Source organism: Peromyscus californicus, unplaced genomic scaffold, assembly GCF_007827085.1.
Source record: "Peromyscus californicus insignis strain IS unplaced genomic scaffold, ASM782708v3 Scaffold_6__1_contigs__length_162567912, whole genome shotgun sequence".
In the NCBI taxonomy this organism is placed as follows: domain Eukaryota; kingdom Metazoa; phylum Chordata; class Mammalia; order Rodentia; family Cricetidae; genus Peromyscus; species Peromyscus californicus.
The window spans coordinates 135,066,098-135,090,697 of record NW_026294584.1 but is presented as its reverse complement, the minus strand read 5'-3'; the positions used below and the strand labels follow the sequence as shown (position 1 = coordinate 135,090,697).

At 45.5% G+C, this 24,600-nt stretch overlaps 1 protein-coding gene across 3 annotated transcripts in view; it reads right to left on the bottom strand.

Moving 5' to 3' along the window:
- The window catches only part of Ninj2 (ninjurin 2), a 105,929-nt gene that overhangs the window by 69,585 nt on the left and 11,744 nt on the right, over window positions 1–24,600 (bottom strand). The window contains exon 2 of one of the 3 annotated variants that reach the window (XM_052720330.1): window positions 18,736–18,825. The exons of the other annotated variants lie outside the window; for them this stretch is intronic. The gene's annotated coding sequence lies outside the window, so the exon portion shown is untranslated. The remainder of the gene's footprint in view (window positions 1–18,735; window positions 18,826–24,600) is intronic. 3 annotated transcript variants of the gene reach the window in all.

Below are 24,600 nucleotides of genomic sequence, written 5' to 3'. Positions count from 1 at the left end.
AACTACTCTAATCAAGACTTAACAATTATCCTGATTTTCTCAATGTTCCCTCTAAATACCAGCACCCACAAACAACAAGAAGTAGTTGAGAGAATGATGCCTACATTCCCAAAAGATGGGTTATAGATGTTTATTATCATTTAAGGGGAGTTGTTATTGGTCGTAGTCAGGAAAAAAAGCTAAAGAAAAGAGTTAAATTCAACGCCTGGTGGTGGTGGCACATGCCTTTAATCTCAACACTCGGGAGGCAGAGCCAGGTGGATCTCTGTGAGTTCGAGGCCAGCCTGGGCTACGGAGTGAGTTCCAGGAAAGGCACAAAGCTACACAGAGAAACCCTGTCTCAAAAAACTAAAAAAAAAAAAAAAAAAAAAAGAGTTAAATTCCTTTAGATCTCTCTCTCTCTCTCTCTCTCTCTCTCTCTCTCTCTCTCTCTCTCTTCTCTCTTTGGTTTTTCGAGACAGGGTTTCTCTATATAGCTTTGCGCTTTTCCTGGAACTCACTCCGTAGCCCGGGGGGCCTCAAACTCACAGAGATCCGCCTGGCTCTGCCTCCTGAGTGCTAGGATTAAAGGCATGCACCACCACCACCCAGCTAGATCTCTTTCTAAAGGAAAAGGGGGTATAATGTAGAAATAATAAGTTAAAAGGGTAAATTATTGCATCTACTTTAATCCTAAAGACAATTATTAGTCTCAAAATATTTTTATTGTTATGGACTTTGGTTTATTGATACAAATTTAAAGTTATTTTTGTTATACTGTATGTATGTTTCTGCTCTTGTTTGGGGTATTGTGCTTATGCAGCTTATTTTAAAATGTAATGTATAATTAAAAAGGTTAGTAGTTAGTCATCTATAATAATCAAACTTATAGTCATATTAGTTATGTTTTCAAGGTTAAACAGATATATTTAGCTAGAGATGGTCTTTAAATACTTCAGATACCTACAGAATACAGCATTTAAAATGTTTTAATAACATAAGGCTTTTCTTGATAGTGAGACATATCTGTTCCTGGCAGCACCAATTTACTTCAAGGAAGATGATGGGCATTGAGAAACTATGCATGGAGTTTACTTTCTTTATGGCAAAAGCTGGCAAAAGAAACTGCCCTTGCCTCAATTGCTGACAGAATACTGTCTAAACTAGACCAGCAGGACACAAAAAAAGGAGACTGCCAAACTTTGCCAAGATGAGATAGAATAGTCCTTCAAAATTCTCTGCTTTTCAGAAAAGTCTGTCAGATACACCAGGCCTGTAGGCCAGAGTTAGATGCCCCACCATTACAGAAGAACTTAGGATGACTGCCCAGGCAGCCAGATGTCCCTGTCACTAGGTAACATTTCACCCTTTTGGGGTCTTTGATGGAGCTGAAGACTAGAAAGTCATAGTTAAAGTTTTTCTTAGTTATGATAAAAAGTAAATTGGGTATAAAACTTTAGACTCACAAAGATAAGATAAATAATAGAGTATTTTCTCTAATTTTGCCAAATATAAATGGACTGGATATTGTAAGTGTAGTTCTTGTTTGGTAACTATTTTTATTGTATATAATTTTATTATGTCGAAGTTAAAGCCTTCCTTTTTAATTAGACAAAAAAGGGGAAATGCTGTGGAACAACCTTTGTATACTGTAAATATGTATTGCTCTCATTGTTAATAAATTGGCTGATGGCTATGCAGGATTTTTGGGGCAGAGAGAATCTTTGCTGGGAAGAAGGGCAGAGTCAGAGGAGTCACCAAGGAGACACAGAGAGGAAGCAGGAGGTACAAGATGAAACAGAGGTAACACCACATAGCAGAATGTAGATTAATAGAAATGGATTAATTTAAGTTGTAAGCGTGAGTTAGTAATAAGCCTGAGCTATCAGCCAAACATTTTTAACTAATAATAAGTTTTTGAATGGTTATTTGGGAGCAGCTGCTGAGACACAGAGAAACTCCACCTTCTCTCTCTCTCTCTCTCTCTCTCTCTCTCTCTCTCTCTCTCTCTCTGCCTCTAACTTTTGGATCAAGATGTAAGTCTCAGCTGTCACTGCCACCATGCCTTTGCTCTGCCATCATGGTCTCTAACCCTCTGATACTGTAAGGCCCAAATTAAACAAATTCTTTTATAACTTACCTTGGTCATGGTGTTTTATCACAACAATAGAAAAGTAACTAAGACAAACATGGAAAGAACTAAAAGGGATACAATAGGAAATAAATAAAAATATCTTTATTTACAGGTGACAGTATGCTATACCTAAAAAGGCCCTGAAGACTCCACCAGAAAAATGCTTAGATTTGATAAGCATTTTCAACAAACTAGCAGGACACAAACCCAACATACAAAACACCAGTAGCTTTTCTCTATACCAATAACAAGCTTACTGAGAAAGAAATTGGGGAGGGAGGAAATCCCATTTCTAATTGCTTTTTAAAAAAAACCTAAGTAAAAACATAAGAAGGTGAAAGATCTTTATAATGAAAATTTAAGACACTGAATTGAGCATTGGTGGTGCACACCTGTAATCTCAGCATTCGGAGACAAGGAAGGAAGGCAGGTTTGGTGCCAACCTGGTCTTTCTGTGTAGTTCCAAGCCAATCAAGGTTGCATAGCAAGACCCTATTAAAAAAACAATGAAGAAGTCCCTAGATGATGGAAAGACTTCCTATGCTTGTGGATTAAAATAATTAATATTATGAAAATTCAAAAAATGATCTACATGGTTAAAAGCACTCTCCATCAAAATTCCAGTGCCATTATTAGTCTCAGTAATAGAGATAACCATTTTAAAATCCAAATGGAAGCACAAAAGACTTCTCCCCCATATTGTATTCCAGAGTCAGAGTAACAACACAGCAAGATAGGGACTCAAGACCAGAGCTGTAGACCAATGGAACAGAGCAGAGGACCCTGAAACAACCCAGCTGCAGCCACACAATCTTTCACAAAGGTGTAAAACACATACATCGGAGCGGGGAAAGGCAGACTCTTCCACAAATGATGTGGCAAAACTGGATGCCCACATTCCGGAGAATGAACTAGATCCCTATCTCTCACCCTGCACAGCATCACCATTAAGATGTTTTAGTATCACTCATTTACACCCTTAACACGATAAAACTGGTTACCATAGTTTACAACTTAGTTGAGCCTGAGTCAAATTGTAAGAGGGAGAAACCAGACAGTTCCAAAAAGATTCTCCAAAATAACTGACCTTCAACAATGTCAAGTAGGATGATGATGAAGAGAAGTAGGGTGCTGTTTCAGATTAACAGAGACTTCAGAGTCAGAATAAGGAAATGCAATGAGTGATCCTGGATCCCCCTGCCTCCACCTCCAGTTTTAGGTGGTGCTAGAGACAGAATCCAGGGTTTCATGCATGGAAAGCAAGCCCCCTCCCACTGAGCTACATCCCCAGCCCTTGTCTCATTTTTCTCTTAACCTTAAATAATCATCATCATCATCATCATCATCATCATCATCATCATCTCAGCTGGGCAGTGGTGGTGTACACCATTAATACTAGCACTTGGGAGGCAGAGGCAGGCAGGATCTCTGTGAGTTCTAAGACAGCCAGGGATACAGTGCAACAGTCTGGAAAAAACAAAAACAAACAAACAGAAAACCTCAGAGACATACCAAACACCCTATTTTGTGCAAAAGAACTAACACCGTAGTAGGTACTTAGTATAGTTTGTTCTATAATTGACTATGAGCTACTCCATCAATACAGAGACAAAAGCCTGTGTCAAAGTGTAGTGGACAAAGTCAGGATCCAGTTTTTTCCCTAAGGTATTAAGGACCTCGAAGGAGGAATGACAGGAGTGGGCTTTGACCTAGCCAGCTTTCTGTGGCAACCAGGTTACTGGCTTCATTGTGTTCAGGTCTTAACAAAAGCCTATGGGGGCCTAAGTACAGTGTGTCCCCAGGCAACCATGCTCATGCCCTAAAGAATCAGGGCCCATGGGGTTGGGGATTTAGCTCAGTGGTAGAGCGCTTGCCTAGCAAGCGCAAGGCCCTGGGTTCGGTCCTCAGCTCTGAGAAAAAAAAAAAAAGAATCAGGGCCCCGAGTAACAGTGTTTCCTTGGGCTCTCTGTGCCTCAGAAGACCTGCACCAGTAATAATTCAAGGCCAGCAGGCTGGCCTCTGTCCCAGGGTAGAAGTAAGAACTACCTACTGCCCACGTGCTAAGCTGCAGGAGACTGCCCAGAGGGGCTGCATTCCACCTCGGCTGAGACAGCCTGTGCTGCTGTGTTGTGGCTTGTTATAGCAGCATAGACTGGTCCTTCTTGTTTTGAGTAGTTTCTCAGCGAGCCTGGAAGTCCTACAGGTAGACTCTCCTCCAACCCGGGCTCCCAGGACACAGGCCATAATGCCAGCTCACACTCAGTGCTTATTTCCTATTAAATTGAGTCTTTTCATGATATCATAAATAGCATTGAATACTGCAAGTACACTTTCTACAAGTATCACAGTAGCACTGAAACTTAGTTTCAGGGTTTTTTTGATTTTGTTTTGTTTGAGGTAGAGCCTCCTTTTGTAGCCCTGACTAGCCTGATATTTACTATACAGCTCAAGCTAGCCTCAAATTCACAACCCTTCTGCACCAGCCATATGGATAACAGGATTACAAGGAATTTGTTAGGTTTAACTTCGGTTTAGTATTTCACCACATAGCTTCCTGTGTTGACCCCTGATCATTCCATATAAGTTTCGAGCATCTCTATAAAGTCCTCAAGTTGTCGGGAGCCATGCTCTGTGCTGTTCTGCGGTCTTTGTTCTCTCCCACACGAACTACACAGTAAATGTTAAACACACACTCATGAGTAGGGATATATAAATAGCCCAGGACGGGGCCATTGAGATGTTTAAGTGTGTAAAGGCACTTGCCACTAAGTGTGACAACCTAAGTTTGTTATTTTGTCTTTTTTTTTTCAGAGCTGAGGATCGAACTCAGGGCCTTGCACTTGCAAGCGCTCTACCACTGAGCTAAATCCCCAGCCCCGACAACCTAAGTTTCATGATCCCTGGGACACACACAGTGGAAGGAAAGAAACTTCCCACATGCAGCCTGGTACACGTGCATGCACACACATACAAGTACATACGATAAATAAATGTAATTTAAAAGAACAGTTCAGTGCATATTTACAGTATGTAATTTTCTGCAACAGGTAAAAATAAGTTTTATTGAACGCTAGCTAAGGATATAGAAGGTCTTAGGTTCAACCATCATCACTAAAGCTATCACCATCATCATCTATATAGTTAGCAAGGACCTTTCTTTTCTTCTCTCTCTCTCTCTCTCTTTCTCTCCCTCCCTCCTTCCTTCCTTCCTTCCTTCCTTTCTCCCTCCCTCCCTCCCTCCCTCCCTCTCTCTCTCTCTTTCTTTCTTTCTTTTTCCAAGACAGGGTTTTTCTGTGTAGCCTTAGCTGCCCTTGACTGTTCTAGAATCTACTCTGTAGACCAGGCTGGCCTCGAACTCAGAGATCCACCTGCCTCTGCTTCCTTGAACTCAGAGATCTACCTGTCTCTGCTTCCTGAGTGCTGGGATTAAAGGTGTGTGCCGCCACCGCCACCATCACCCGCATGGACATTTCTAATTCATGCTATTGTGTTTTCTACCAATTTGACCTCAGTCTGTGGGGAAGGCTTTGCCCTGGAGGAGATGGGAATGGGGGGGGGGGGTTGGGGGGAAGGTGAGGGGGACGGGACGGGGGAGAACAAGGGAATCCGTGGCTGATATGTAGAACTGAATTGTATTGCAAAATAAATTAAAATAAATTAAAAAAAAAAGTAAGTAGGGAGATGGAGTTGAGGATGTAGCTTAGGTGCTAGAATATTTGCCTAGCATGCATGTCCTGGTTTTAATCCCCATAAAACCAGATGTGGCAATATCAGAAGGAAGCAGATATCAGAAGTTCACAATCATCCTCAGCTACAGAGCAAGTTTGAAGCCAGCCTGGGCTACATGACAGTCTGTCTTTAAAACAACAAAAAAGGGTGGTGGTGGTGGGTGGGGATTTAACTCAATGGTAGAGTGCTTGCCTAGCAAGTGCAAAGCCCTGGGTTCGGTCCTCAGCTCTGGAAAAGAAAAGAGGGCAGGGGGAGGAAGAAGGAGAAGGAGAAGAGAGGGGAGGGGAGAAGAAGGGAGAAAGGAGAAGGGAAAAAATACAATTAGGCACAGCACAAAACCTTTCACAAAGAAGGGAAAAGAGGAAACAAAGGCCTGATCTTTACATCAGTTTCTTGTCATTTGTTACAAGCTAGTGTAGAATTCAGTATTATTATTTTTTTTCTTTTTCAAAGGGAGAATAAATAATACATGCCAGGCAGTTAGCACAGAACTTGTTATGGCAACTGCCACACTTCCATAGCACTACCTGGGCAGATGTTGCTCCTGGTGCCCTCCCTGAATGAACTCCCTTAACCTTCACAGTAATCTTTTAAGAAACGGAGGCACAGACAGGGTAGGTAATGTGCCCCAGAGCAGACAGGCCAGGGTTCAAGCGCGAGCAGCCCAGCTCCAGAGCCCTTAACTGCTCTTCTGGTGTTTAGTAACCCTCCCCACTCCTCCCCTCTGTTTCTACGTCTTGCATGTGCCTCCAAGAGGGTATACAGAGCACTATGTGAGAATTTTCTGGAAAGCATGCGCGCGCGCGCGCGCACGCGCGCACACACACACACACACACACACACACAAATGCCCAGTCTATGGGTTTCAAGGTTTGAAGTACCTGTAAGGAACTATTGAAGTGTTCTGGAAACTATGTGTAGTTTGTCATTGAGAGAACATGACCACTTGTCCTGACTGTAGACATATAATATACATAGATCCCCAGCCAGTGTTTCCTGAAGGTTCAGCCCCAGCTCCAGATCACATCACACAGAAACCCCACCCCCTCTTACCCAGAAGAGACAAGACTGATAGTGGCCTGGAGGTGAGAGGAAGAATGCTAATCACTTTGAGAGCTGGGAGCATGTGGTGTGAAGTTTCTAGGACCCTGGCTCTCCCTTGGCAAAACCCTTAAGGATTTTTTTGCAGTTGTCAGAAAGCAAAGTAGGAAATTCTGTCTTCTGAGCTCTCGGAAAGCCCGCTGGAGATGACCCCGGCTCAGCGCTGCTTGGGATGAAATGAGCAGCCCCCAAAGTGGCAGACCCACTGTCACAGTGAAATGTGTTTCCAGTCCACGTGTGGAATGTTTGCTCTCCGGCAGCCAAAAGCACTTGGAGCAGGCAGCGATGACCTCATAAAGCAGGAAATCTGAGCAGTTAGTCAGATGATTAACGTGTTTTCGAGCTGGAGGAGCAGAGTGTCATGTAATGAAAATATCATTGTAGAAGGAATTTCCAAATTGAGGGCAGCCTAGAAACCCAGCATGTCTAAATTCCTCGCTTTGTGAATGTGGAAACCGACTCTTGGCCTGTTTGTTTGTTTTGTGTTTTTTGAGACAGGATCTCTATGCAGCCCTGCCCTGGAACTTGCTATGTAGACCAGGCTGGCCTGGAAGTCCCAGGAATCTGTGTCTCTGCCCCCCTGAGTACTGGGATTAAAGGCGCGTGCACCCATCAAGCCTGGCTAAACTGACACTTTTTTTTTTTTTCTTTTTTAAAGAAGCTATGGGGCTTCTGGCTCAAGAAAAGTCAGAGTGTAATTTTTCCACTACATCCTCACTCCCTTGCAAGACCCTGTGCAGCCGAGTCTCCAGTCCTTAATTCATCCTGGGTGCCTGGTGACTTTTCTTTTTAGAAGTTTCTCTTTTTTAAGACTTAGCCATTTTATCTGCAGGTGTTTTGCTTATATGTTAGTGTACCACGTGCATGCCTGGTGCCTGAAGAGCTTAGAAGTGGCCATAGGGTCCCCTAGAACTGTAGTTACAGATGGTTATGAGTCACCATGTGGGTCCTGGGAATCCAACCCAGGTCCTCTGTGAGAATAGCAAGTGCTCTTAACTGGTGAGCTAGCTCTCCAGATCCTCAGTGGTTTCTTTTTTTTTTTTTTTTTTTTTTGGTTTCTAATTACACGTGTGTGCATGCATGTGCACAAGTGCCAAGAAGAGGTTGTTGGATCCCCCAGAGCTGGAGTTACAAGGGATTGTGAGTTGTCTGACGTGGGTACTACCAAACTCAGGCCGTTAGAAGACCAGGGAGTACTCTTTTCTTTTCTTTACTTTTCTTTTCTTCTTTTTTTCCACACAGGGTTTCTCTGTGTAGTGCTAAAACTCGCTCTGTAGACCAGTCTGACCTCGAACTCACAGAGATCCACCTGCCTCTGCCTCCTGAGTGCTGGGATTAAAGGCGTGTGCCACCCCCACGCCAGTGGTTTCTTTGTAAGGGTTGTGTTCTGTTTGGTGTTAGGATGCGACCTGGGATCTCACGTGCTCCGTAAGCCTGACTTTACTCCTGAGCTGCACCCTCAGCCTGTTTTATTATGTTTTCTTCATTGGTTTGAGGTCCAATTCAAGAATCAAGCAAAGCCAGGCGTTGGTGGCGCACGCCTTTAATCCCAGCACTTGGGAGGCAGAGGCAGGCGGATCTCTGTGAGTTCGAGGCCAGACTGGTCTACAGAGCGAGTTCCAGGAAAGGCACAAAGCTACACAGAGAAACCCTGTCTCGAAAAGCCATAAAAAAAAAAAAATCAAGCAACATTTCATTTCATGAACTAGAGCGTATTCCCATTTTAGTTGTCTTGTTCATGGCAGCACATTTCTCTTCCCTGGTGGTTCCCGTGCTGCAGTCTGCTTTCAGCTCTCATTGCTGAAGGAAGGCGCAGCCAGTTAGACCAGGTTAGACAGGACCTCCATGCATCCGCAGCCAGTTAGACAAGGTTAGATAGGACCTCCGTGCATCGTCTGCATTGTCTTTAGAGATCTTAAGTTCCGATGGGTAGTTTTTAGACCTTTCTCATATCTACCCATGCTAATGTGGTAAAATTTTTTTGACAATCTGCTTGTACTGATTTTCAAATAATAAAAAACAACCAGTCTCAGCAAAACCCAAATCCTTCCTTTCACATACACAAAGCTTTCTGGCTTTCAAAAACTACCACCACCGACTTCTCCACCAGACCTACCTTCTCACTTGGAAGGAGGCATTCTGGGAAGCCTGTGTTCTGCAAGGACCAGAAGGATGGCCCCTGGGAGCCCTCCCCTAGCATGTTCCCAGCTCTCCTGATCCTTAGTCTGTGTGGGTCTGTAGCAAGGTTCTGGTTGCAGAGGCCCTGAGCTACAGCTTAGCCTGTATTCTCTATTCCAGGCAGAGGGGGCAGAGGTACCTACCTTTCTCATGAGGACTGGAGAAGAGATAAGCCCCAAACCGGGATGCTTCTCTTGGAAGTCAGGTAAGAATTCCACACACACCTTTGACTCCACCCTTAGTAAAGACATCAACTCTAGGAAAAATCTTAAACACTGCCCTAGTCTGGCTGGGGGTAGAATGTGTCCTAACAACATCATGTTTCAAAATGACCCTGCATAGGCCTCTTCCAGATATCTGGGGGCATCTGTCATCCTAGGCAAGGCCCTTGCTGGCTATGACCGTGAGCAGATGAACTTCTCTCATTTAAATTTTCTCATCTGTAAATTGGGTTTGCTCTGACACGTCTGGAAGGGGAAAAAGAAAAGAAAAGAAAAGCCAGGCCCTCAGAAAGCGGTAGCTGTCACTCTGAGGTGACTTCAGTAACTGTAACCCAAGGGAAGCCTAGGGGAAACTCAGCAGGAAACCAAGAGCTCTTCTGCGAAAAAGGAACCGAAACGGCCCTGCTGGGCCCCGGTTTTGCTGTGCAGAGCTAGGGGCCTTCAGCTGGGCTCTGGAGGAGAGGAGCGACTAGGGAGATCCCCTAAGGGGGGTTGCAGCCGCTGTCACCTGACCCTGTGTGCCCCGCCTCCTAGGCAGAAAGGAGGGTGGCTTGTAGGGACTCTAAAAACTGGTAGTTTCCAAAGCTACGGCCTTCACACCTACATCTGTGCAGCTGCTTGCGGTAGGGCCCTCAAAACTAGGTAAAGGGAGGATGAACTCCATTCAGGGCCTCTACTGTATTCATAAAACATCCTCCTTAGTCCTCACAAGAACCCTCTGGAGTGTGTACAGCCCTTCTAGGCCTGCAGAACCAAGGCTCTTTTGTGGCTGGCATGTGGACACCTCAGTGGCAGAGCCCTTAGCCTGGCATGCATCCAGAATTCAAGGCATGGGCTTTTCTCGAGAACTCGGCCTCAGCTGGGTGGTGGTGGCACACGCCTTTAATCCCAGCACTCAGGAGGCAGAGCCAGGTGGATCTCTGTGAGTTCGAGGCCAGCCTGGTCTACAGAGCGAGATCCAGGACAGGCACCAAAACACAGAGAAACCCTGTCTCGGAAAACAAAACAAAACAAAACAAAACAAAAAACAAAAAAACAAGAACTCGGTCTCATACCAGGATACCAAATAATGCCCATTTCAAAACACCCCCGTGGGCTTCCTTGTTTGCTTGGTGGCCATCAGTGAGGGCAGAATGAGCTCCCTGACGCAAAGTTAAAGGTCTTTCCAGAAGGAGTGGGGAGGAGGTCTTTGGATGTGAAGTACACACTTTAAGTTCCCCGTAAGTGACACTACACTGAGCCACCTTCCTTTCCTTCTTCCTTCCTTCTTCCTTCCTTCCTTCTTTCTTCCTTCCTTCCTTCCTTCCTTCCTTCCTTCCTCCCTCCCTCCCTCCCTCCCTCCCTCCCTCCCTCCCTCCCTTCCTTCCTTCCTTTCTTTCTTTTTCAAGACAGGGTTTCTCTGTGTAGCTTTGGTGCCTGTCCTGGATCTCACTCTGTAGACCAGGCTGGCCTTGAACTCACAGAGACCCGCCTGGCTCTGCCTCCTGAGTGCTGGGATTAAAGGCCTGTGCTACCACCACCCGGGGAGCCACCTCTTTCTACAAAATACTTTTTTTTTTTTTTGATGAACACAGGGCCTTGCAAGCAAGTGCTCTACTACTGAGCTACACCCCAAGTCCACAAGCTGTTCTTTCGTTACCGTGAACCAAGAGGACATTCCCATCCCATCTGTCTTCTGGAGCCCCTTCCCCTCACATAATGGCAGCAGTCACATGTCACAGACTCTTCTGTCACTCTGGGGAGGGATTTTGAATTACCAACTTATCCCTGAGGCTTTATAATACTTGTTCTTGTCCCCAAGTCTCTTAGAGCATTTCTGGTTCCCCTTTTACAGCCCGTATTGTGTATTGCAGTCGCTCATTTTCCTACTGGTTGCCCTCTGTGGCAGAAGGACTCTACCAGAGTAAGGGAGCTGGGTTCTGATGCGAACCTCAGCACCGAATGTCTCTCTGACCCAGCCTGGGCAGGACAGCAAGACCCCATATCAAAAAACAGAAATTCGGGGGCTGGAGAGATGGCTCAGAGGTTAAGAGCACTGACTGCTCTTCCAGAGGTCCTGAGTTCAATTCCCAGCAACCACATGGTGGCTCACAACCATCTGTAATGAGATCTGGTGCCCTCTTCTGGCGGGCAGTCATACATGCTGTATTCATAATAAATAAATAAATCTTTAAAAAAAAAAAAAAAAAAACAGAAATTCAGGGGCTGGGGATTTAGCTCAGTGATAGAGTGCTTGCCTAGCAAGCGCAAGGCCCTGGGTTCGGTCCTCAGCTCCAGGGGGCAAAACAAAACAAAACAAAAACCCAGAAATTCAGGGGCTGGAGAAATGGCTTAGTGGTTAAGAACACTGGCTATTCTTCCAGAAGACTTGGGTTCAATTCCCAGAACTCACATGGCAACTCACAACTGTCTGTAACTCCAGTTCCAGGGGATCTGACATCGTCATATGGACATACATGCAGGCAAAACACAAATGCACATAAAATAAAAATAAATACAATTAAAAAAATTCATTTTGAATACCACAAATGTAATTAATATCATGAGTATAATTAATGAGTGTCATGAGTGTAACTAAAAAATTAATTAAAAAAAGAAAATGGTCTAAAATAAATAAATAAAAATTTACCCTTTACTTTAAAAACATTCATTTACTGAGTGCTCCTTATATAAAAGACATTGTTCTAAGAAGACAAACACAGCTACATCACCTAGGCGGAAGGTTATTAAAGCAGATTTGGTGGTGAGCAAGCTCTCATGGACCATCAATTTCTGTGTATTGATTTACTTTATCCTTTTAATACCCTGTAAAACTGATTCGTTTTGCTGTTGTTGTTTGTTTTTTGTTTTTTTCTCAAGACAGGGTTTCTCTGTGTAGCCTTGGCTATCTTGGAACTCACTCTGTAGCCCAGGCTGGCCTAGAACTCACTGAGATCCACCTGCCTCTGCCTCCCAAATGCTGGGATTGAAGGCTTGTGCCAGCACCGCCCGGCAGAACTGGTTCACTTTATAGATGAGGACACGGAGTAGCTACTCTTATGTGAACTTCTGTGCCGTAGCTCAATGGTAGAACATGTGCAAGGCCCTGGGTTTGACCCCCTATCACAATGATTCTCAGCTTTCCTAACACTGCAGCCCTTTAATACAGTTCCTCATGTTGTGGTGACCCCCAACCATAACATTATTTTCATTGTTACTTCATAACTGCTGCCCTAGAACCACATGGAGGTGGGGGAGTCAAAGACTACAGAGCCATGAGGCAAACAGGGTGGATAGGATATAGCTGTAGAAGGAGAGAGAAAATTCTAGACAGAGGAAATAGTATCAATAGGAGCTTAGCATACAGGGGAGGTAGACACGGGTTACTTATAGCCTATTTTACCTGTTAGGCACCTATATGCACAGGTCTTGGGCTGTGAGCTCCCCAAAAGTCTCAACTATTTGAGACCTGAAAGAAAAATATTGTTTCCTGCAGGACTTCGAGCACACTGGGCAAGCATTCTATCACCAAGCTATATCCACAGGCCAGAATTGAACACTTAATTAATAATTCCTGAATTCCAATAATGAATCTTTCAATGTATGGTGCATGACTGTAATCCTAGGTCTTGGATAGTTGAGGCAGGAAGATTGCTCAGAGTTTGAAGCCAGTCTAATCTACAGTGTGAGATTTTATCGAAAAAGAAAACTAGCCCAGTGGTGTGGTGGCTTTTACCTTTAATCCCAGTACGCAGGAGGCAGAGGCAGGTAGATCTCTCTGAGTTTGAGGCCAGCCTGGTCTATAGACCAAGTTCCAGGACAGCCCCCTGGAACTACATAGAGAAACTCTGTCTTGGGGGAAAAAAAAGAAAAAGAGAAGAAAGAAAACTAACTAATCTTTGTGTGTGTTTTTATTTATTTTTAAGGTTTCTTTTTTTAATAATAAAGTTTATAAAATTAGAAAAAACAAAGCAAAAATCCTTTCAAAGGATTTAGATACAGATTCCTATTTAATAAGTTATATGGGTGTATTTGAAAACATTTGATTTAAAAACTAGGCAGAGCAAAGAACAGAGCAGGCCATGGTGCTGGAGGGTTGGGATGTCCTCCTGAGGGCCTGGGGAGCCACTGAGAGAATCAGGGGAATGTTCTCTGTTACTGCCTTCCACAGAGAAGAGAATCTCTTCCCAGAGCCAAGATTAGCATAACATGATAGCATTATACAATCCTATTATTCTTTGATTTCTCCATCACCAACCTGACTCAGCATTCTAAATTTACTTAAGACCTGGGAATGGGGGTTTTGCCAAATTGACACCCCCTCCCCCGCCCCTTTGAGACAGAGTTTCACTCTGCAGACAAGGCTGGCCTTAGATTTGTAGCAACCCTCCTGCCTTATCCTCCCAAATGCTGAGATTTCTGCTTTGTTAAATCATTTCTTATTAAGTCCAATAAAGTTGTAGTCTAGGAAGGGCTAGAGCCCATGTTTGATTCAGATAGACATGGGTTCAAACCTCAGCTCTGCTACTTGCTTGCTGTGTGACTTTCACAAATGACTTAACTTCTCTGAACTTCAATTCCTTACTGGAAAAAACAAAATGACCAGTAGGGGAAAATAAAGATGGTCCCAGATCTTTTAGGAGCTGTTTATCCACGGTTCAGTGAGCATTTATCTGACCTTTGAGTCTTAGTTTCCTAATCTGTGAAGTGGAACCCACTCTGTCCTTCTAGGTCCACACCATCAGTGATGGTCTGTGCAGGTCTTGGTAGTCAATGGCACCTGGAGCCCTCTACCCTGTTCCGCTAGCCTCCATCTACCTCTCTTCCCCGCCCCTCCCAACATCCCTACTCCACCCTCACCGGTTACAGCCTCTGCACTTTCCTTGTTAAAGAGCCTGTCAGAGACTCTGAGGGAACGCCTGTCTGGGAGCCTTCCAGGGCACCTCCCTTCTAAGGGAGCAGATAAGTAGGTCACATCAGGATGCTGGGAGTTGGGGATAGGCTTCTATGGGAGGAGGAAAAAGTACTGCGTGTCACGTGGAAAAGGGGGGAGACAAAAACAACAGGGTTTCTTCCTCTGTCCTGCTCTTTCTCAACCTCCCGGGGCAGTTGCCTGTAGGCCGCTGTGGCTCTGGAAAGGGTTTCGGGGTGTCACCAGCAATGCTGAACTCCTGGGGCTTGGGATGCTAGTGGCACGTGCACTGGCTTATGTCTCATTTGCTCTCCCACCCCAGCCCTGCGCGGTATACCTCCCCTTCAGGCACCCTCACACTGCCCAGCTCCATTTTTCTCCTCGATGGAGAAAAGAAAGCCCGGGATTGGAGAAGATTCCACCCTGTCGACCTGGGAGGCCCTGGCCTGCTCCTTCATCTAGAGCAGCACCCTGTCCTGTCCAGGCCTAGGTCCCTGTTACCAAGACTACTATGGCAACCCAGGCAAGTCACAGCCTCCGCAACGGTTTTTCTCCTCCCCAGCCCTCCTGCTGACAGTTCACGACCAGAGCGGTGGAGGATTCCACAGCTGGGCAGAGCGTTGTGAGAACCCCAGGCAGAGGCGGCTGTCCAGGGCAGCAAGGCACCCCATCTCTCCCAGCCCCTCACCCCACAATCAGCCTTCTTGCCCAGCTGAGCCTGGCTGGAGTTATAATGCTGGAGTCCCTTTTCTAAGAAAATGCAGCTGGGGGTTGGGGATTTCGCTCAGTGGTAGAGCGCTTGCCTAGCAAGCGCAAGGCCCTGGGTTCGGTCCTCAGCTCTGAAAAAAAAAAAGAAAGAAAGAAAGAAAGAAGCTGGGGAGGGGTCCTGGCTGTGGAGGGCAGCTGTCTACGGACCAGGACTGAAAATTGGCACTGACCACACAGCAGGGTCCCAAGTTTCCATACAAGAACAAAAGGACAGAAGCCTGACCCTCAGCCTGGGAAACACTTCTGCTTCCCCCCCCCCCCCGGAGTCCGCCTCTGCAGGGGACCATTGTCCTCCTCTCCTGCTGTGTCTAGCCCAGTCCCGCCCCACACCCCCACGCCCCCACGCCCCCACACCCCCACGCCCCCACACCCCCATCCAGCCTTGGCAGCTCTTGCAAAGGCCATAGCACCCTCCCACCAACCCCTGTTTCCACACTATCCCGACCCTGACCACTCAGGGATGCTAAGCCCTGCTGGCCTCTGCTCTGCAGAAGGGAGTCTCCCCCAGCCCTTGCGTGTCTGTTCCCACACGCCCTGTGGGAACAGACACTCTCGCTCTCAGCGGCTCTCTCTTACAGAGCAAAGAGAGGCAGTTCCAGGTGACAAAAGAGAGACATCCATCTACACCTGGGTCTTTCATTATCCTTAATCTCTCCAGTGGGGCAGACTTGTCAAACACACCTCATTCCCAGGCTGGAGGAATCCCAGCTATCTCTCCTCAGAGTGGGTGTAAATCCCCACAGGTATGCGGCGGGCGGCGGGCAAGTAGCAGCGGTGCCAGGCTGGGGAGGGGCGGGGGGGCTTGTACTAAGACAAAACGTTTAGACTTGTAAAATTTATATCCTTTGTGTTCCTCAATTCCCTGGCATCTGCGGCTGCCTGGGTCCTGGATTGGCCCATTCTCTGTCTGTTGCTAGCTGCCCCGCCTCTCCCAGGTCCCTTGAGCAGGCTCACTTGAGACAACTGAGCAGAGAGGCCAGTCTTGACGTTCCCATATCCCCCACAGTCAATGAGTCACGCGCTTAAGCAAAGCTTCTGAAACTCCACTATGCCTCAGAGTCACCGGGGGTGGGGTAGGGAGTGTAGGGGGTGTGGGGGTGTGGGAGGTGGGGGGTGTTACAACGGTGTCACCACTTGTCCCTGGGTTCTCACACTTTCAGCTAATGCAGCTGTGGCTACTACCAAGTCCGGTACATGTGTCCACCCCACCCCACCCCGGGGCATATATATACTGATACTAAACATTTATCTTTTTACTTAAAGGACACTTTCTATGGTATTTTTGCTCATTCAGATCACAAGCACCGACACTATTACACTTCCATTTCTTTGCTTTTGAAACAGGGTCTCAAGTACACTCGCTGGCCTCAAACCTGCTCTACAGTCAAGACTGGTCTCAAACTCCTGATCCTCCTGCTTGCCAAGTGTTGAGATGGCAGGTTGGTACCACCTCACCTGCCTCTTTTTTTGCTCTCACATGTGTGTTGTGGGGGGTGATTGAGAGAGTCTTGTGGTGATATATTGTGTACCCCAATAAAACTTATCTGGGGATCAGAGGACAGAGCCAGCCACTAGATTAGACATAGAAGCCAGACAGTGATGGCACACACCCTTAATCCTATTACTAGGAGACAGATCTGGATCTCTGTGAGTTCAAGGCCACACTGGGAACAGAGCCAGGCATGGTGGCACACACCTTTAATCCCAACTCTTGAGATCTCATGCCCTTGCTTGGGAAGCACACACACCTTTAATCCCAGAAAGTAAGATGACAGGGCAGAAAAAGATATATAAGACATGAGGAAACAGGAACACACTCTCTTGAGGCTGAGGATTTCGTAGAGGTAAGTACTTGTGGCTGGCTTGTTCTGTTTCTCTGATCTTTCAGCTTTCACCCCAATATCTGGCTCTGGGGTTTTTATTAATAAGACCATTTAGAAATTCATGTCACACAGTCTTGCTATTCTGTACCCCAGGGTGGTCTTGAACTCTCAATCCTCCTGTTAAGTAAAACATGGGTCCCTTGAACACAGTCATCACAGCACTATGGTAACCAACATGGTGCTTAGGAACCAGTGGGTGGGTAGGATGGCAGAAGGGGGGTGGGAACAAAGCGGCGACTGGATGGTTGACATCCCAGGTAGGACAGTGGGAGATTTCAGTATGCTTCTCAGAAAGGGGCACAATCAAAAACCTATGGATTGTTAACCTCTGGAATACTCCATTTAATATTTTCAGATCATGATTGGTCTTGGGTTATGGAAACCTTGGGAAAGCAAAAATCTCCATGAGGGGTTTCAAAGCCTAGAATGCATTCCTAAGGTTTCTGGTTTGACATTTCTTCTTCTTCTTCTTCTTCTTCTTCTTCTTCTTCTTCTTCTTCTTCTTTCTTCTTCTTCTTCTTCTTCTTCTTCTTCTTCTTTTTAGTTTTTCAGGACAGGGTCTCACAACATAGTTCTGGCTGTCCTGGACTCTCTATGTAGACCAGGCTGGCCTTGAACCTGCCTGCCTCTGCCTCCGGAGTGCTGGGATTAAAGGAGTACACATCTGTGCATCTGGCATCTGGTGAGACATTTCTCACAATCCCTACATGAAAGGATGGTGCTGGCCAGCTACCATGTATGGCAAAAGAAAACTTAGGTTTGAGTCCCAGCCTACCACTTTCCAGCCCTGAGAGCTTTCAGAATTTCAGTTCAATCCCTTCACAGGAGTGTGCTGGCTATTTCAACTTGACACAAACTAGGAGGAAGGAACTTCAGTTGAGAAAATGCCTCTTATAAAATCCGGCTGTATGCAAGCATGTAGTATATTTTTGTCATCAGTGATCATATGGGAGGGCTCAGCCTGTTTTGTGTGGGGCCAACCCTTGGCTGGCCATCCTGAGTGCTATAAGAAAGCAGTCTAAGAGGCCCCGTGGTGGCTCACGTCCTTAATCACAGCACTCGGGGAGGCAGAGGCAGGCAGATCTCTGAGCTGGAGGCCAACCTGGTCTACAGAGTGAGTTCCTGGACAGTGAGAGATACACAGAAAAACCCTGTCTCAAACCCCCCCCCAAAAAAAACCAAAAAAACAAAGAAACAAAAAAGGCAGGCTGAGCAAGCCATGAGGAGCAAGTCAGTGAGCAGCACCCCTCTATGGCCTCTGAATCAGCTCCTGCCTCCAGGTTCCTGCCCTCTTTGAGTTCCTGAGTTCCTGTTCCGATTGTCTTTGATGATAAACTGCAATATGGAAGTATAAATGAAATAAATCCTTTCCTTTCCAAATCGCTCTTGGTGATGGTGTTTCATCCTAGCAATAGAAACCCTAAGACAGGGAATCAGACCACATGTGGATTTGAAAGGGCTTTTCATTGTCCATGGCAAATTGAATATCTGGGCTGCCATGTGGCTCCGGTCTAGAACTTGTACTTCATTTACATAAAGCTCTGGGTTCAATCCCAAGCACCCCAAAAAAGTAAGTAGACAAGACATCATTTTATCAAGTTGGTTTGTTTCCTGTTTCAGAGAGACCCTGCCTAGTGCTGTGGCCAACAGAGCATTTGTGAGAACTCTACAGCCCAGTTAAGCATCCTGCCTCTCAGGTCAAGTGTGGTAGCTCAAGCCTATCAACACTCAGAGAGGCCTTGTTATGAGGGTGGCATGTCTGAAACCACCTGAGAAAGACAGCAAGACCCTGTGGACTTCACACCCCTAGACCTCAGTTTTCTCTTCTATAAGGCAAGGGCTCTGACCTACCAGACTACTTCACTGGGGATGACACAGTCAGTGAGCCTGGTGACGGCTGGTCTTGCTCCACAGATGCACCCTGGCTGTCAGGTAGAAGTCCTGGAAGGGATGTACAAAGAACAAAAGCTGCCTATGTCCTCCTCAGCCTACCCCACTCCCCTGTCCAGATCCCCACACAGCACCTGGAGAAGTATTTAGTCCAGGACACCAAATTTATTTATTTATTTATTTATTTATTTATTTATTTATTTATTTATTTATTTATTTATTTATTACACATACAAGTGTTCTGCCTGCCTATACCCCTGCAGGCCAGAGAGGGCACCAGATCTCATTACAGATGGTTGTGAGCCACCATGTGGTTGCTGGGAATTGAACTCAGGACCTCTGGAAGAACAGCCAGTGCTCCTAACCTCTGAGCCACCTCTCCAGCCCTCCAACCAGCTTTTTGTTCTTGTTGTTTTTTAATTGTAGACAGGTGGTAGTGGCACATACCTTTAATCCTAGCACTTGGGAGGCAGAGGCAAGTGGATCTCTGAGTTTTGAGAACAGCCTGGTCTATAGAGTGAGTTTCAGGATAGCCAGGGCTACACAGAGAAACCTGTCTCAAACAAACAAACAAAACAAATAAAAATAAAATAATAAAACTATGTGTGTATGCACATGAGTGTGGGTGCTCAAGGAGGCCAGAGACATAGGGTCCCCTGCAACTGGTTTATAGGTATTTATGAGCCATCTGACGTGGATGCTGAGAACTCTGGTCCTCTGTAAAATCAGTACATGCTCTTAGCTGCTGAGTCATTTCTCCTGCCCCTCAACTGACTTTATACTAATATTCTCACCCACTTGTCCTCCATTCACTTACAGTCTACAACTCTACACAAATTGCTGGCCACTAATTCTTCTTCAGATACGTCCCTTGTTTTCCTACCCCCAGCTTTTGCTCACAGTTCTTACCACAGAACACACTGGCCCTATTCAAAGTTATGCTTGTTCTTCAAAGTTCACTCGGTGTCTGCCTTTTACAATAATCCATCTCAAATCCTTCTGTGTAGGGAGCAATCTAATCTTGCTTGTCTGTCTATGTATGTACACCATTGAGTCTTCAAGGATCATCATGATTTATCCATCCATATATCTATTAGTCATCATCCCCCACAAGTGATTTTTCTTTAGGTGTTTGTAAAAGAAAAGTTACTAGCAGTGTCAAGTATGGTGATATTTTATTTGTACTGAAATGTGATTTTATTTGTATGTTAATAAATAAAGTTGCCCAGGGGTTAGAGCTATTAGAGTCATAGCAAAAGCTGGGCGTTGGTGGTGCATGCCTTTAAACCCAGAACTTGGTAGGCAGAGCTAGGTAGATCTCTGTGTGTTCAAGGATACAGCCAGCATTGGAGACACACACCTTTAATCTCAATACCAACCATAGAAGACCTGGAGGTCTATACAGACAGGCAGTGACGAGGCAGTCATGTGGTTGGTTTTACAACCAATGAGAAGGCAGAACAGAAAGTCTATACAAAGACAAACAGACAGGAAGTAGGTCTCTTTCAGAGAGGTCCCTCTTGGCTGAAGAGGCTAGCTGCAGCAGGTGGGTAAGGCTCTTAGCTCTGATCTCTTGGCTTTCTTCTTTGCATTGGTTCTGTGTTTCTTATTTAATAAAACGATTGGTTACATCTACAGTCAAGTCTAAGCCTGAACTAAAATAAGGTGTCAACCAACTCACGGCTTATTACTTGAGTATGATGTGGACCCTCTGTAGGTGTTATGTAGAAGAAACTCAGTGATTTGCAGACTTATTTTGCATACTAAAAGTCTGTTCATTGAACATACTCGCACACACACACACACATAAACATATATATGTAAATGAGTTGTAAGCTGGATAGATGGGCTTATTTAGTGAAGTGCTTGCCACACAGGCCTGAGGTCCTGGGTTCAATCCCCAGAACCCATGGAAGAAAGGCTGAGTACAGCGGTGCATGATTGTAATCCCAGTAATGGAGAGGCTGGGGCAGGAGGATCCCTGAGAATTGCTTGATAGCTAGTCTAGCCAAAGAGGTAAGTTCTGGATTTAGTGGGAGATCCTGCATCAAACAATAAGGTAGAAAGGCCTAGAGATGGTTCAGGATTAAAAGCATTTGCTGCTCTTCCAGAGGACCTGAATTCAGTTCCCAGAACACATGTAAAGCAACTAAAGTCACCTGTAACTCCAGCTCCAGGAGATCTGATACTCTGGCCTCTGTGGGCATTTGCACACATATGTACAAATCCACATGCACACAGACACAATTTAAAATCTTCACACACACACAATTTAAAATAAAAATAAAAATTTTTTTTTTTTTTTTTTTTGGTTTTTTCGAGACAGGGTTTCCCTGTGTAGCTTTGCGCCTTTCCTGGAACTTGCTTGGTAGCCCAGGCTGGCCTCGAACTCACAGAGATCCTCCTGGCTCTGCCTCCCGAGTGCTGGGATTAAAGGCGTGCGCCACCACCGCCCAGCAAAAATAAAATCTTAAAAAAAATAAAGTGGAGAGAAATTGAAGAAGACACACAGCATCATCCTTTGGCCTACACACACACACACACACACACACACACACACACACACACACACCACACAGACATGCAAAAGTGCTATATAAAACTTTTAAAAAGTGGGACAGCCACTGAAAAGGAGATGCACGCTCATACACAAGATTAGTCAGCTGGTTATTTTCTATGGTTATCAGAGACAGAATATATGTATTTGTATGTGCATATATGTATATTTACTATGGCCCATATTCAGGAATCTACTGATTTGTCTATGGACACATCTGCTTTTCTAACCCCTTTTAAACTACATTTTTTCTCTATTCTAAGTATAATCATGTGTTGGTAGAAAATTTGCAAAAGAAATAAAAAGGAAAATAAAAGAAGAAAGTGAGTCATTCATAAACCCACAGTCCAAAAATAACCAGTAAACATTTGTTATGTTTCCTGCCAATAGTAAAACGTGCATATTTATTCTACATGATTTTTGAAGGCATTCAAGATCAAATGTTTATCTAGTTCTACGTCCTCCCCATCACCCCCTTAATGTGCAGTTAGTCTTTTGGTACTTGTGATGGGTAATCTTGGTTGTTAACTTGATGTGTAAGAAGAGGAACCAGCAACTGAAAGTTGCCTCCACTGAACTGGCCTGTGGGCATGCATGCCTGTGAAGTATTGCCTCCATTGAACTGGCCTGTGGGCATGCATGCCTGTGAAGCATTGCCTCCATTGAACTGGCCTGTGGGCATGCATGCCTGTGAAGCATTGCCTCCATTGAACTGGCCTGTGGGCATGCATGCCTGTGAAGCATTGCCTCCATTGAACTGGCCTGTGGGCATGCATGCCTGTGAAGCATTGCCTCCATTGAACTGGCCTGTGGGCATGCATGCCTGTGAAACGTTTTCTTGACTGTTGATGATGTGGGAGGGCCCAGTCCACTGTGGTCTTAGGTTGGATAAGAAAGGTAGCTAAACTGGGCAGTGGTGGTGCACGCCTTTAACCCCAGCAGAGGCAGAGGCAGGCGGAACTCTGTGAGTTTGAAGCCAGCCTGATCTACAAAGAGAGTTCCAGGACAGCCAGGGCTGTTACGCAGAGAAACCCTGTCTCGAAAAACCAGAAAAAAAAAAAAAAAAAAAGGACGGTAGCTAAGTGTGAGGCTGGATGCTCCTCTGTGGTCTCTGCCTCAGGCTCCTCCTGTTTTGAGTCCCTGCTTTGGTGTTCCTCAACCACGGACTGTAGGCTGTAAGCTAAAACAAAGCCTGTCCTTCCTCAAGTTGCTTTGGTCATGGTGTTTATCACAGCAACAGAAGGCTAACTAGGACAGTATTCCTTTAAATATTCTTCAAAAATTTTTTTTAATATCTACTCATAGCTGCAGCAATCTATATTCAGCCATTTATTTACCCCTATAAATCTCAATGAACATCCTTGCATTTCTGGGCAACAATTATTTTCTTAGGCTGAACCTAGAAACGTTTCGGTCTCTCTCTTTTTTTAATTTTCTGAGTCAAGGTTTCTCTGTGTAGCCCTGGCTGTCCTGGAATTCACTCTGTAGACCAGGCTGGCCTCGAACTCAGAGATCCAGCTGCCTCTGCCTCCTGAGCGCTGGGATTGAAGGTGTGCGCCACCATCGCCTGGCACATTTCAGTCTCTGCATAGTCCCCAGCTTATTTTCTGGAGCTCCCATTTGAAAATACTTCCAGAGGAGACTCTAGTGGTTCCGGTTCTGTGGATCAGAAGTTTGGGAGACACAACTCTGATGGGACAAGCAGTAGTTACATGACTGAAGAGTTGCTATTCTCTCTGAAAGAGAGGTGAGAAAATGGGAAAGGGATCCACAGGCAGATGGACACAGAGCAAAGCAGAGCAGACTCTGAGGCAGGGGGACCTTACCACAGCAGGTACAGCTGCTGGAGGCAGAGGGGACACATCTCAGAGTTACACCACCGGGAGCCCAGTCATGGGGAGGGCGAGGGAAAGGCTTTGTGCGTTTTACCTGTAGGAGCTACACTGAGTACCCACAGTGAATACTGTAAGAAAGTCTCCTGCAGAGGGAACAGGAACAGGACCATTCTGAAATAACAACGGATTTGTTCCTTAAATAAGGTCTGCTCTCAAGAGAAGTTATTAACTACAGCCTAAGCTTCTTATCCCAGCCTAGCTGACCTGAGGGAAGGGAAGCACCCACTGGAGCCCACGATGGCCATCTTGTCCCACCTCAGAAGTCGGGGATGGGAGGATTGAAAAGCACTTCTGAGGTTCACTCCTGAGGCACGAGCTCAGGCTTGATAGGACCATCAAGCCCCCAACACCCTACCTAACCGCACCACAACTATTTACAGTGTTCTTTTTGCCTGATACATCGTATCTACATATGAAGACTTTCTAAAGGCACAGTTTGAAGAGATGAAAAGATTGACCAAGACCAAGACACTAGAATAAGACACGGCAGGGATGCTAAACTTACCTGATCAAGAATTTAAACCTCTAGGGGATGGAGAGAGGGTTCAGTACTTAAGAGTCCTAACTGCTCTTCCAGAGGACCTGGGTTCAATTCCCAGCATCCACATGGCAGCTCACAACTGTCTATAACTCCAGTTCCAGGAGACTCGACACTCTCATACAGACATACATGCAGACAAAACACTCATGCACATTAACAAACAAACAAACAAACAAACAAACAAACAAACAAACAAACTTAAACCTCTGAGTTGTGCTAAGGACTCCAAAGCACACAGAGAACAAGCAAAGACAGACTGTAAATAAAGCCGAGAGGTAGAAATCCAAGAAGGGGCTGGGGTTGTGGCTCAGTCACAAAGTGCTAGCCTAGCATGTTCAAGGTCCTGGGTTCAATCCCCAGCACCAAAAAGGAAAGGAAAGCTATAAACATGGGACACCTGGAGACAATGTCTTACTAAATGAGACAAAAGAACACTAGTCAATCAAGATCGCATAAAATGAAAATCTACAAAAGGAAACCTCAAGAAAGAACCAAAAAGAAAGGCTGGAGAGATGGCTCAGTAGTAAAACATTTGCCATGAGAGCCTAGAGTTCGATCCCCCTAGCCCACGTAAAGGTGAAAGGAGAGAACTGACTCCACAGAGTTGTCCTCTGACCTCCACATGTACACCATGACACAAATGCTCCCCAGAGCATGCACGTGTGCGCGCGCACACACACACACACACACACACACACACACACACACTTTAAAAAATAAGGCAAATAAATATAAAGAAGAACCAAGAAGAAATCCTAGAGATTTCAAGCCCAGGAACGGAAACACAGACCACCTTTGATGGGCTTCTCTGCATGTGTCAGGGCTGAGGAAAA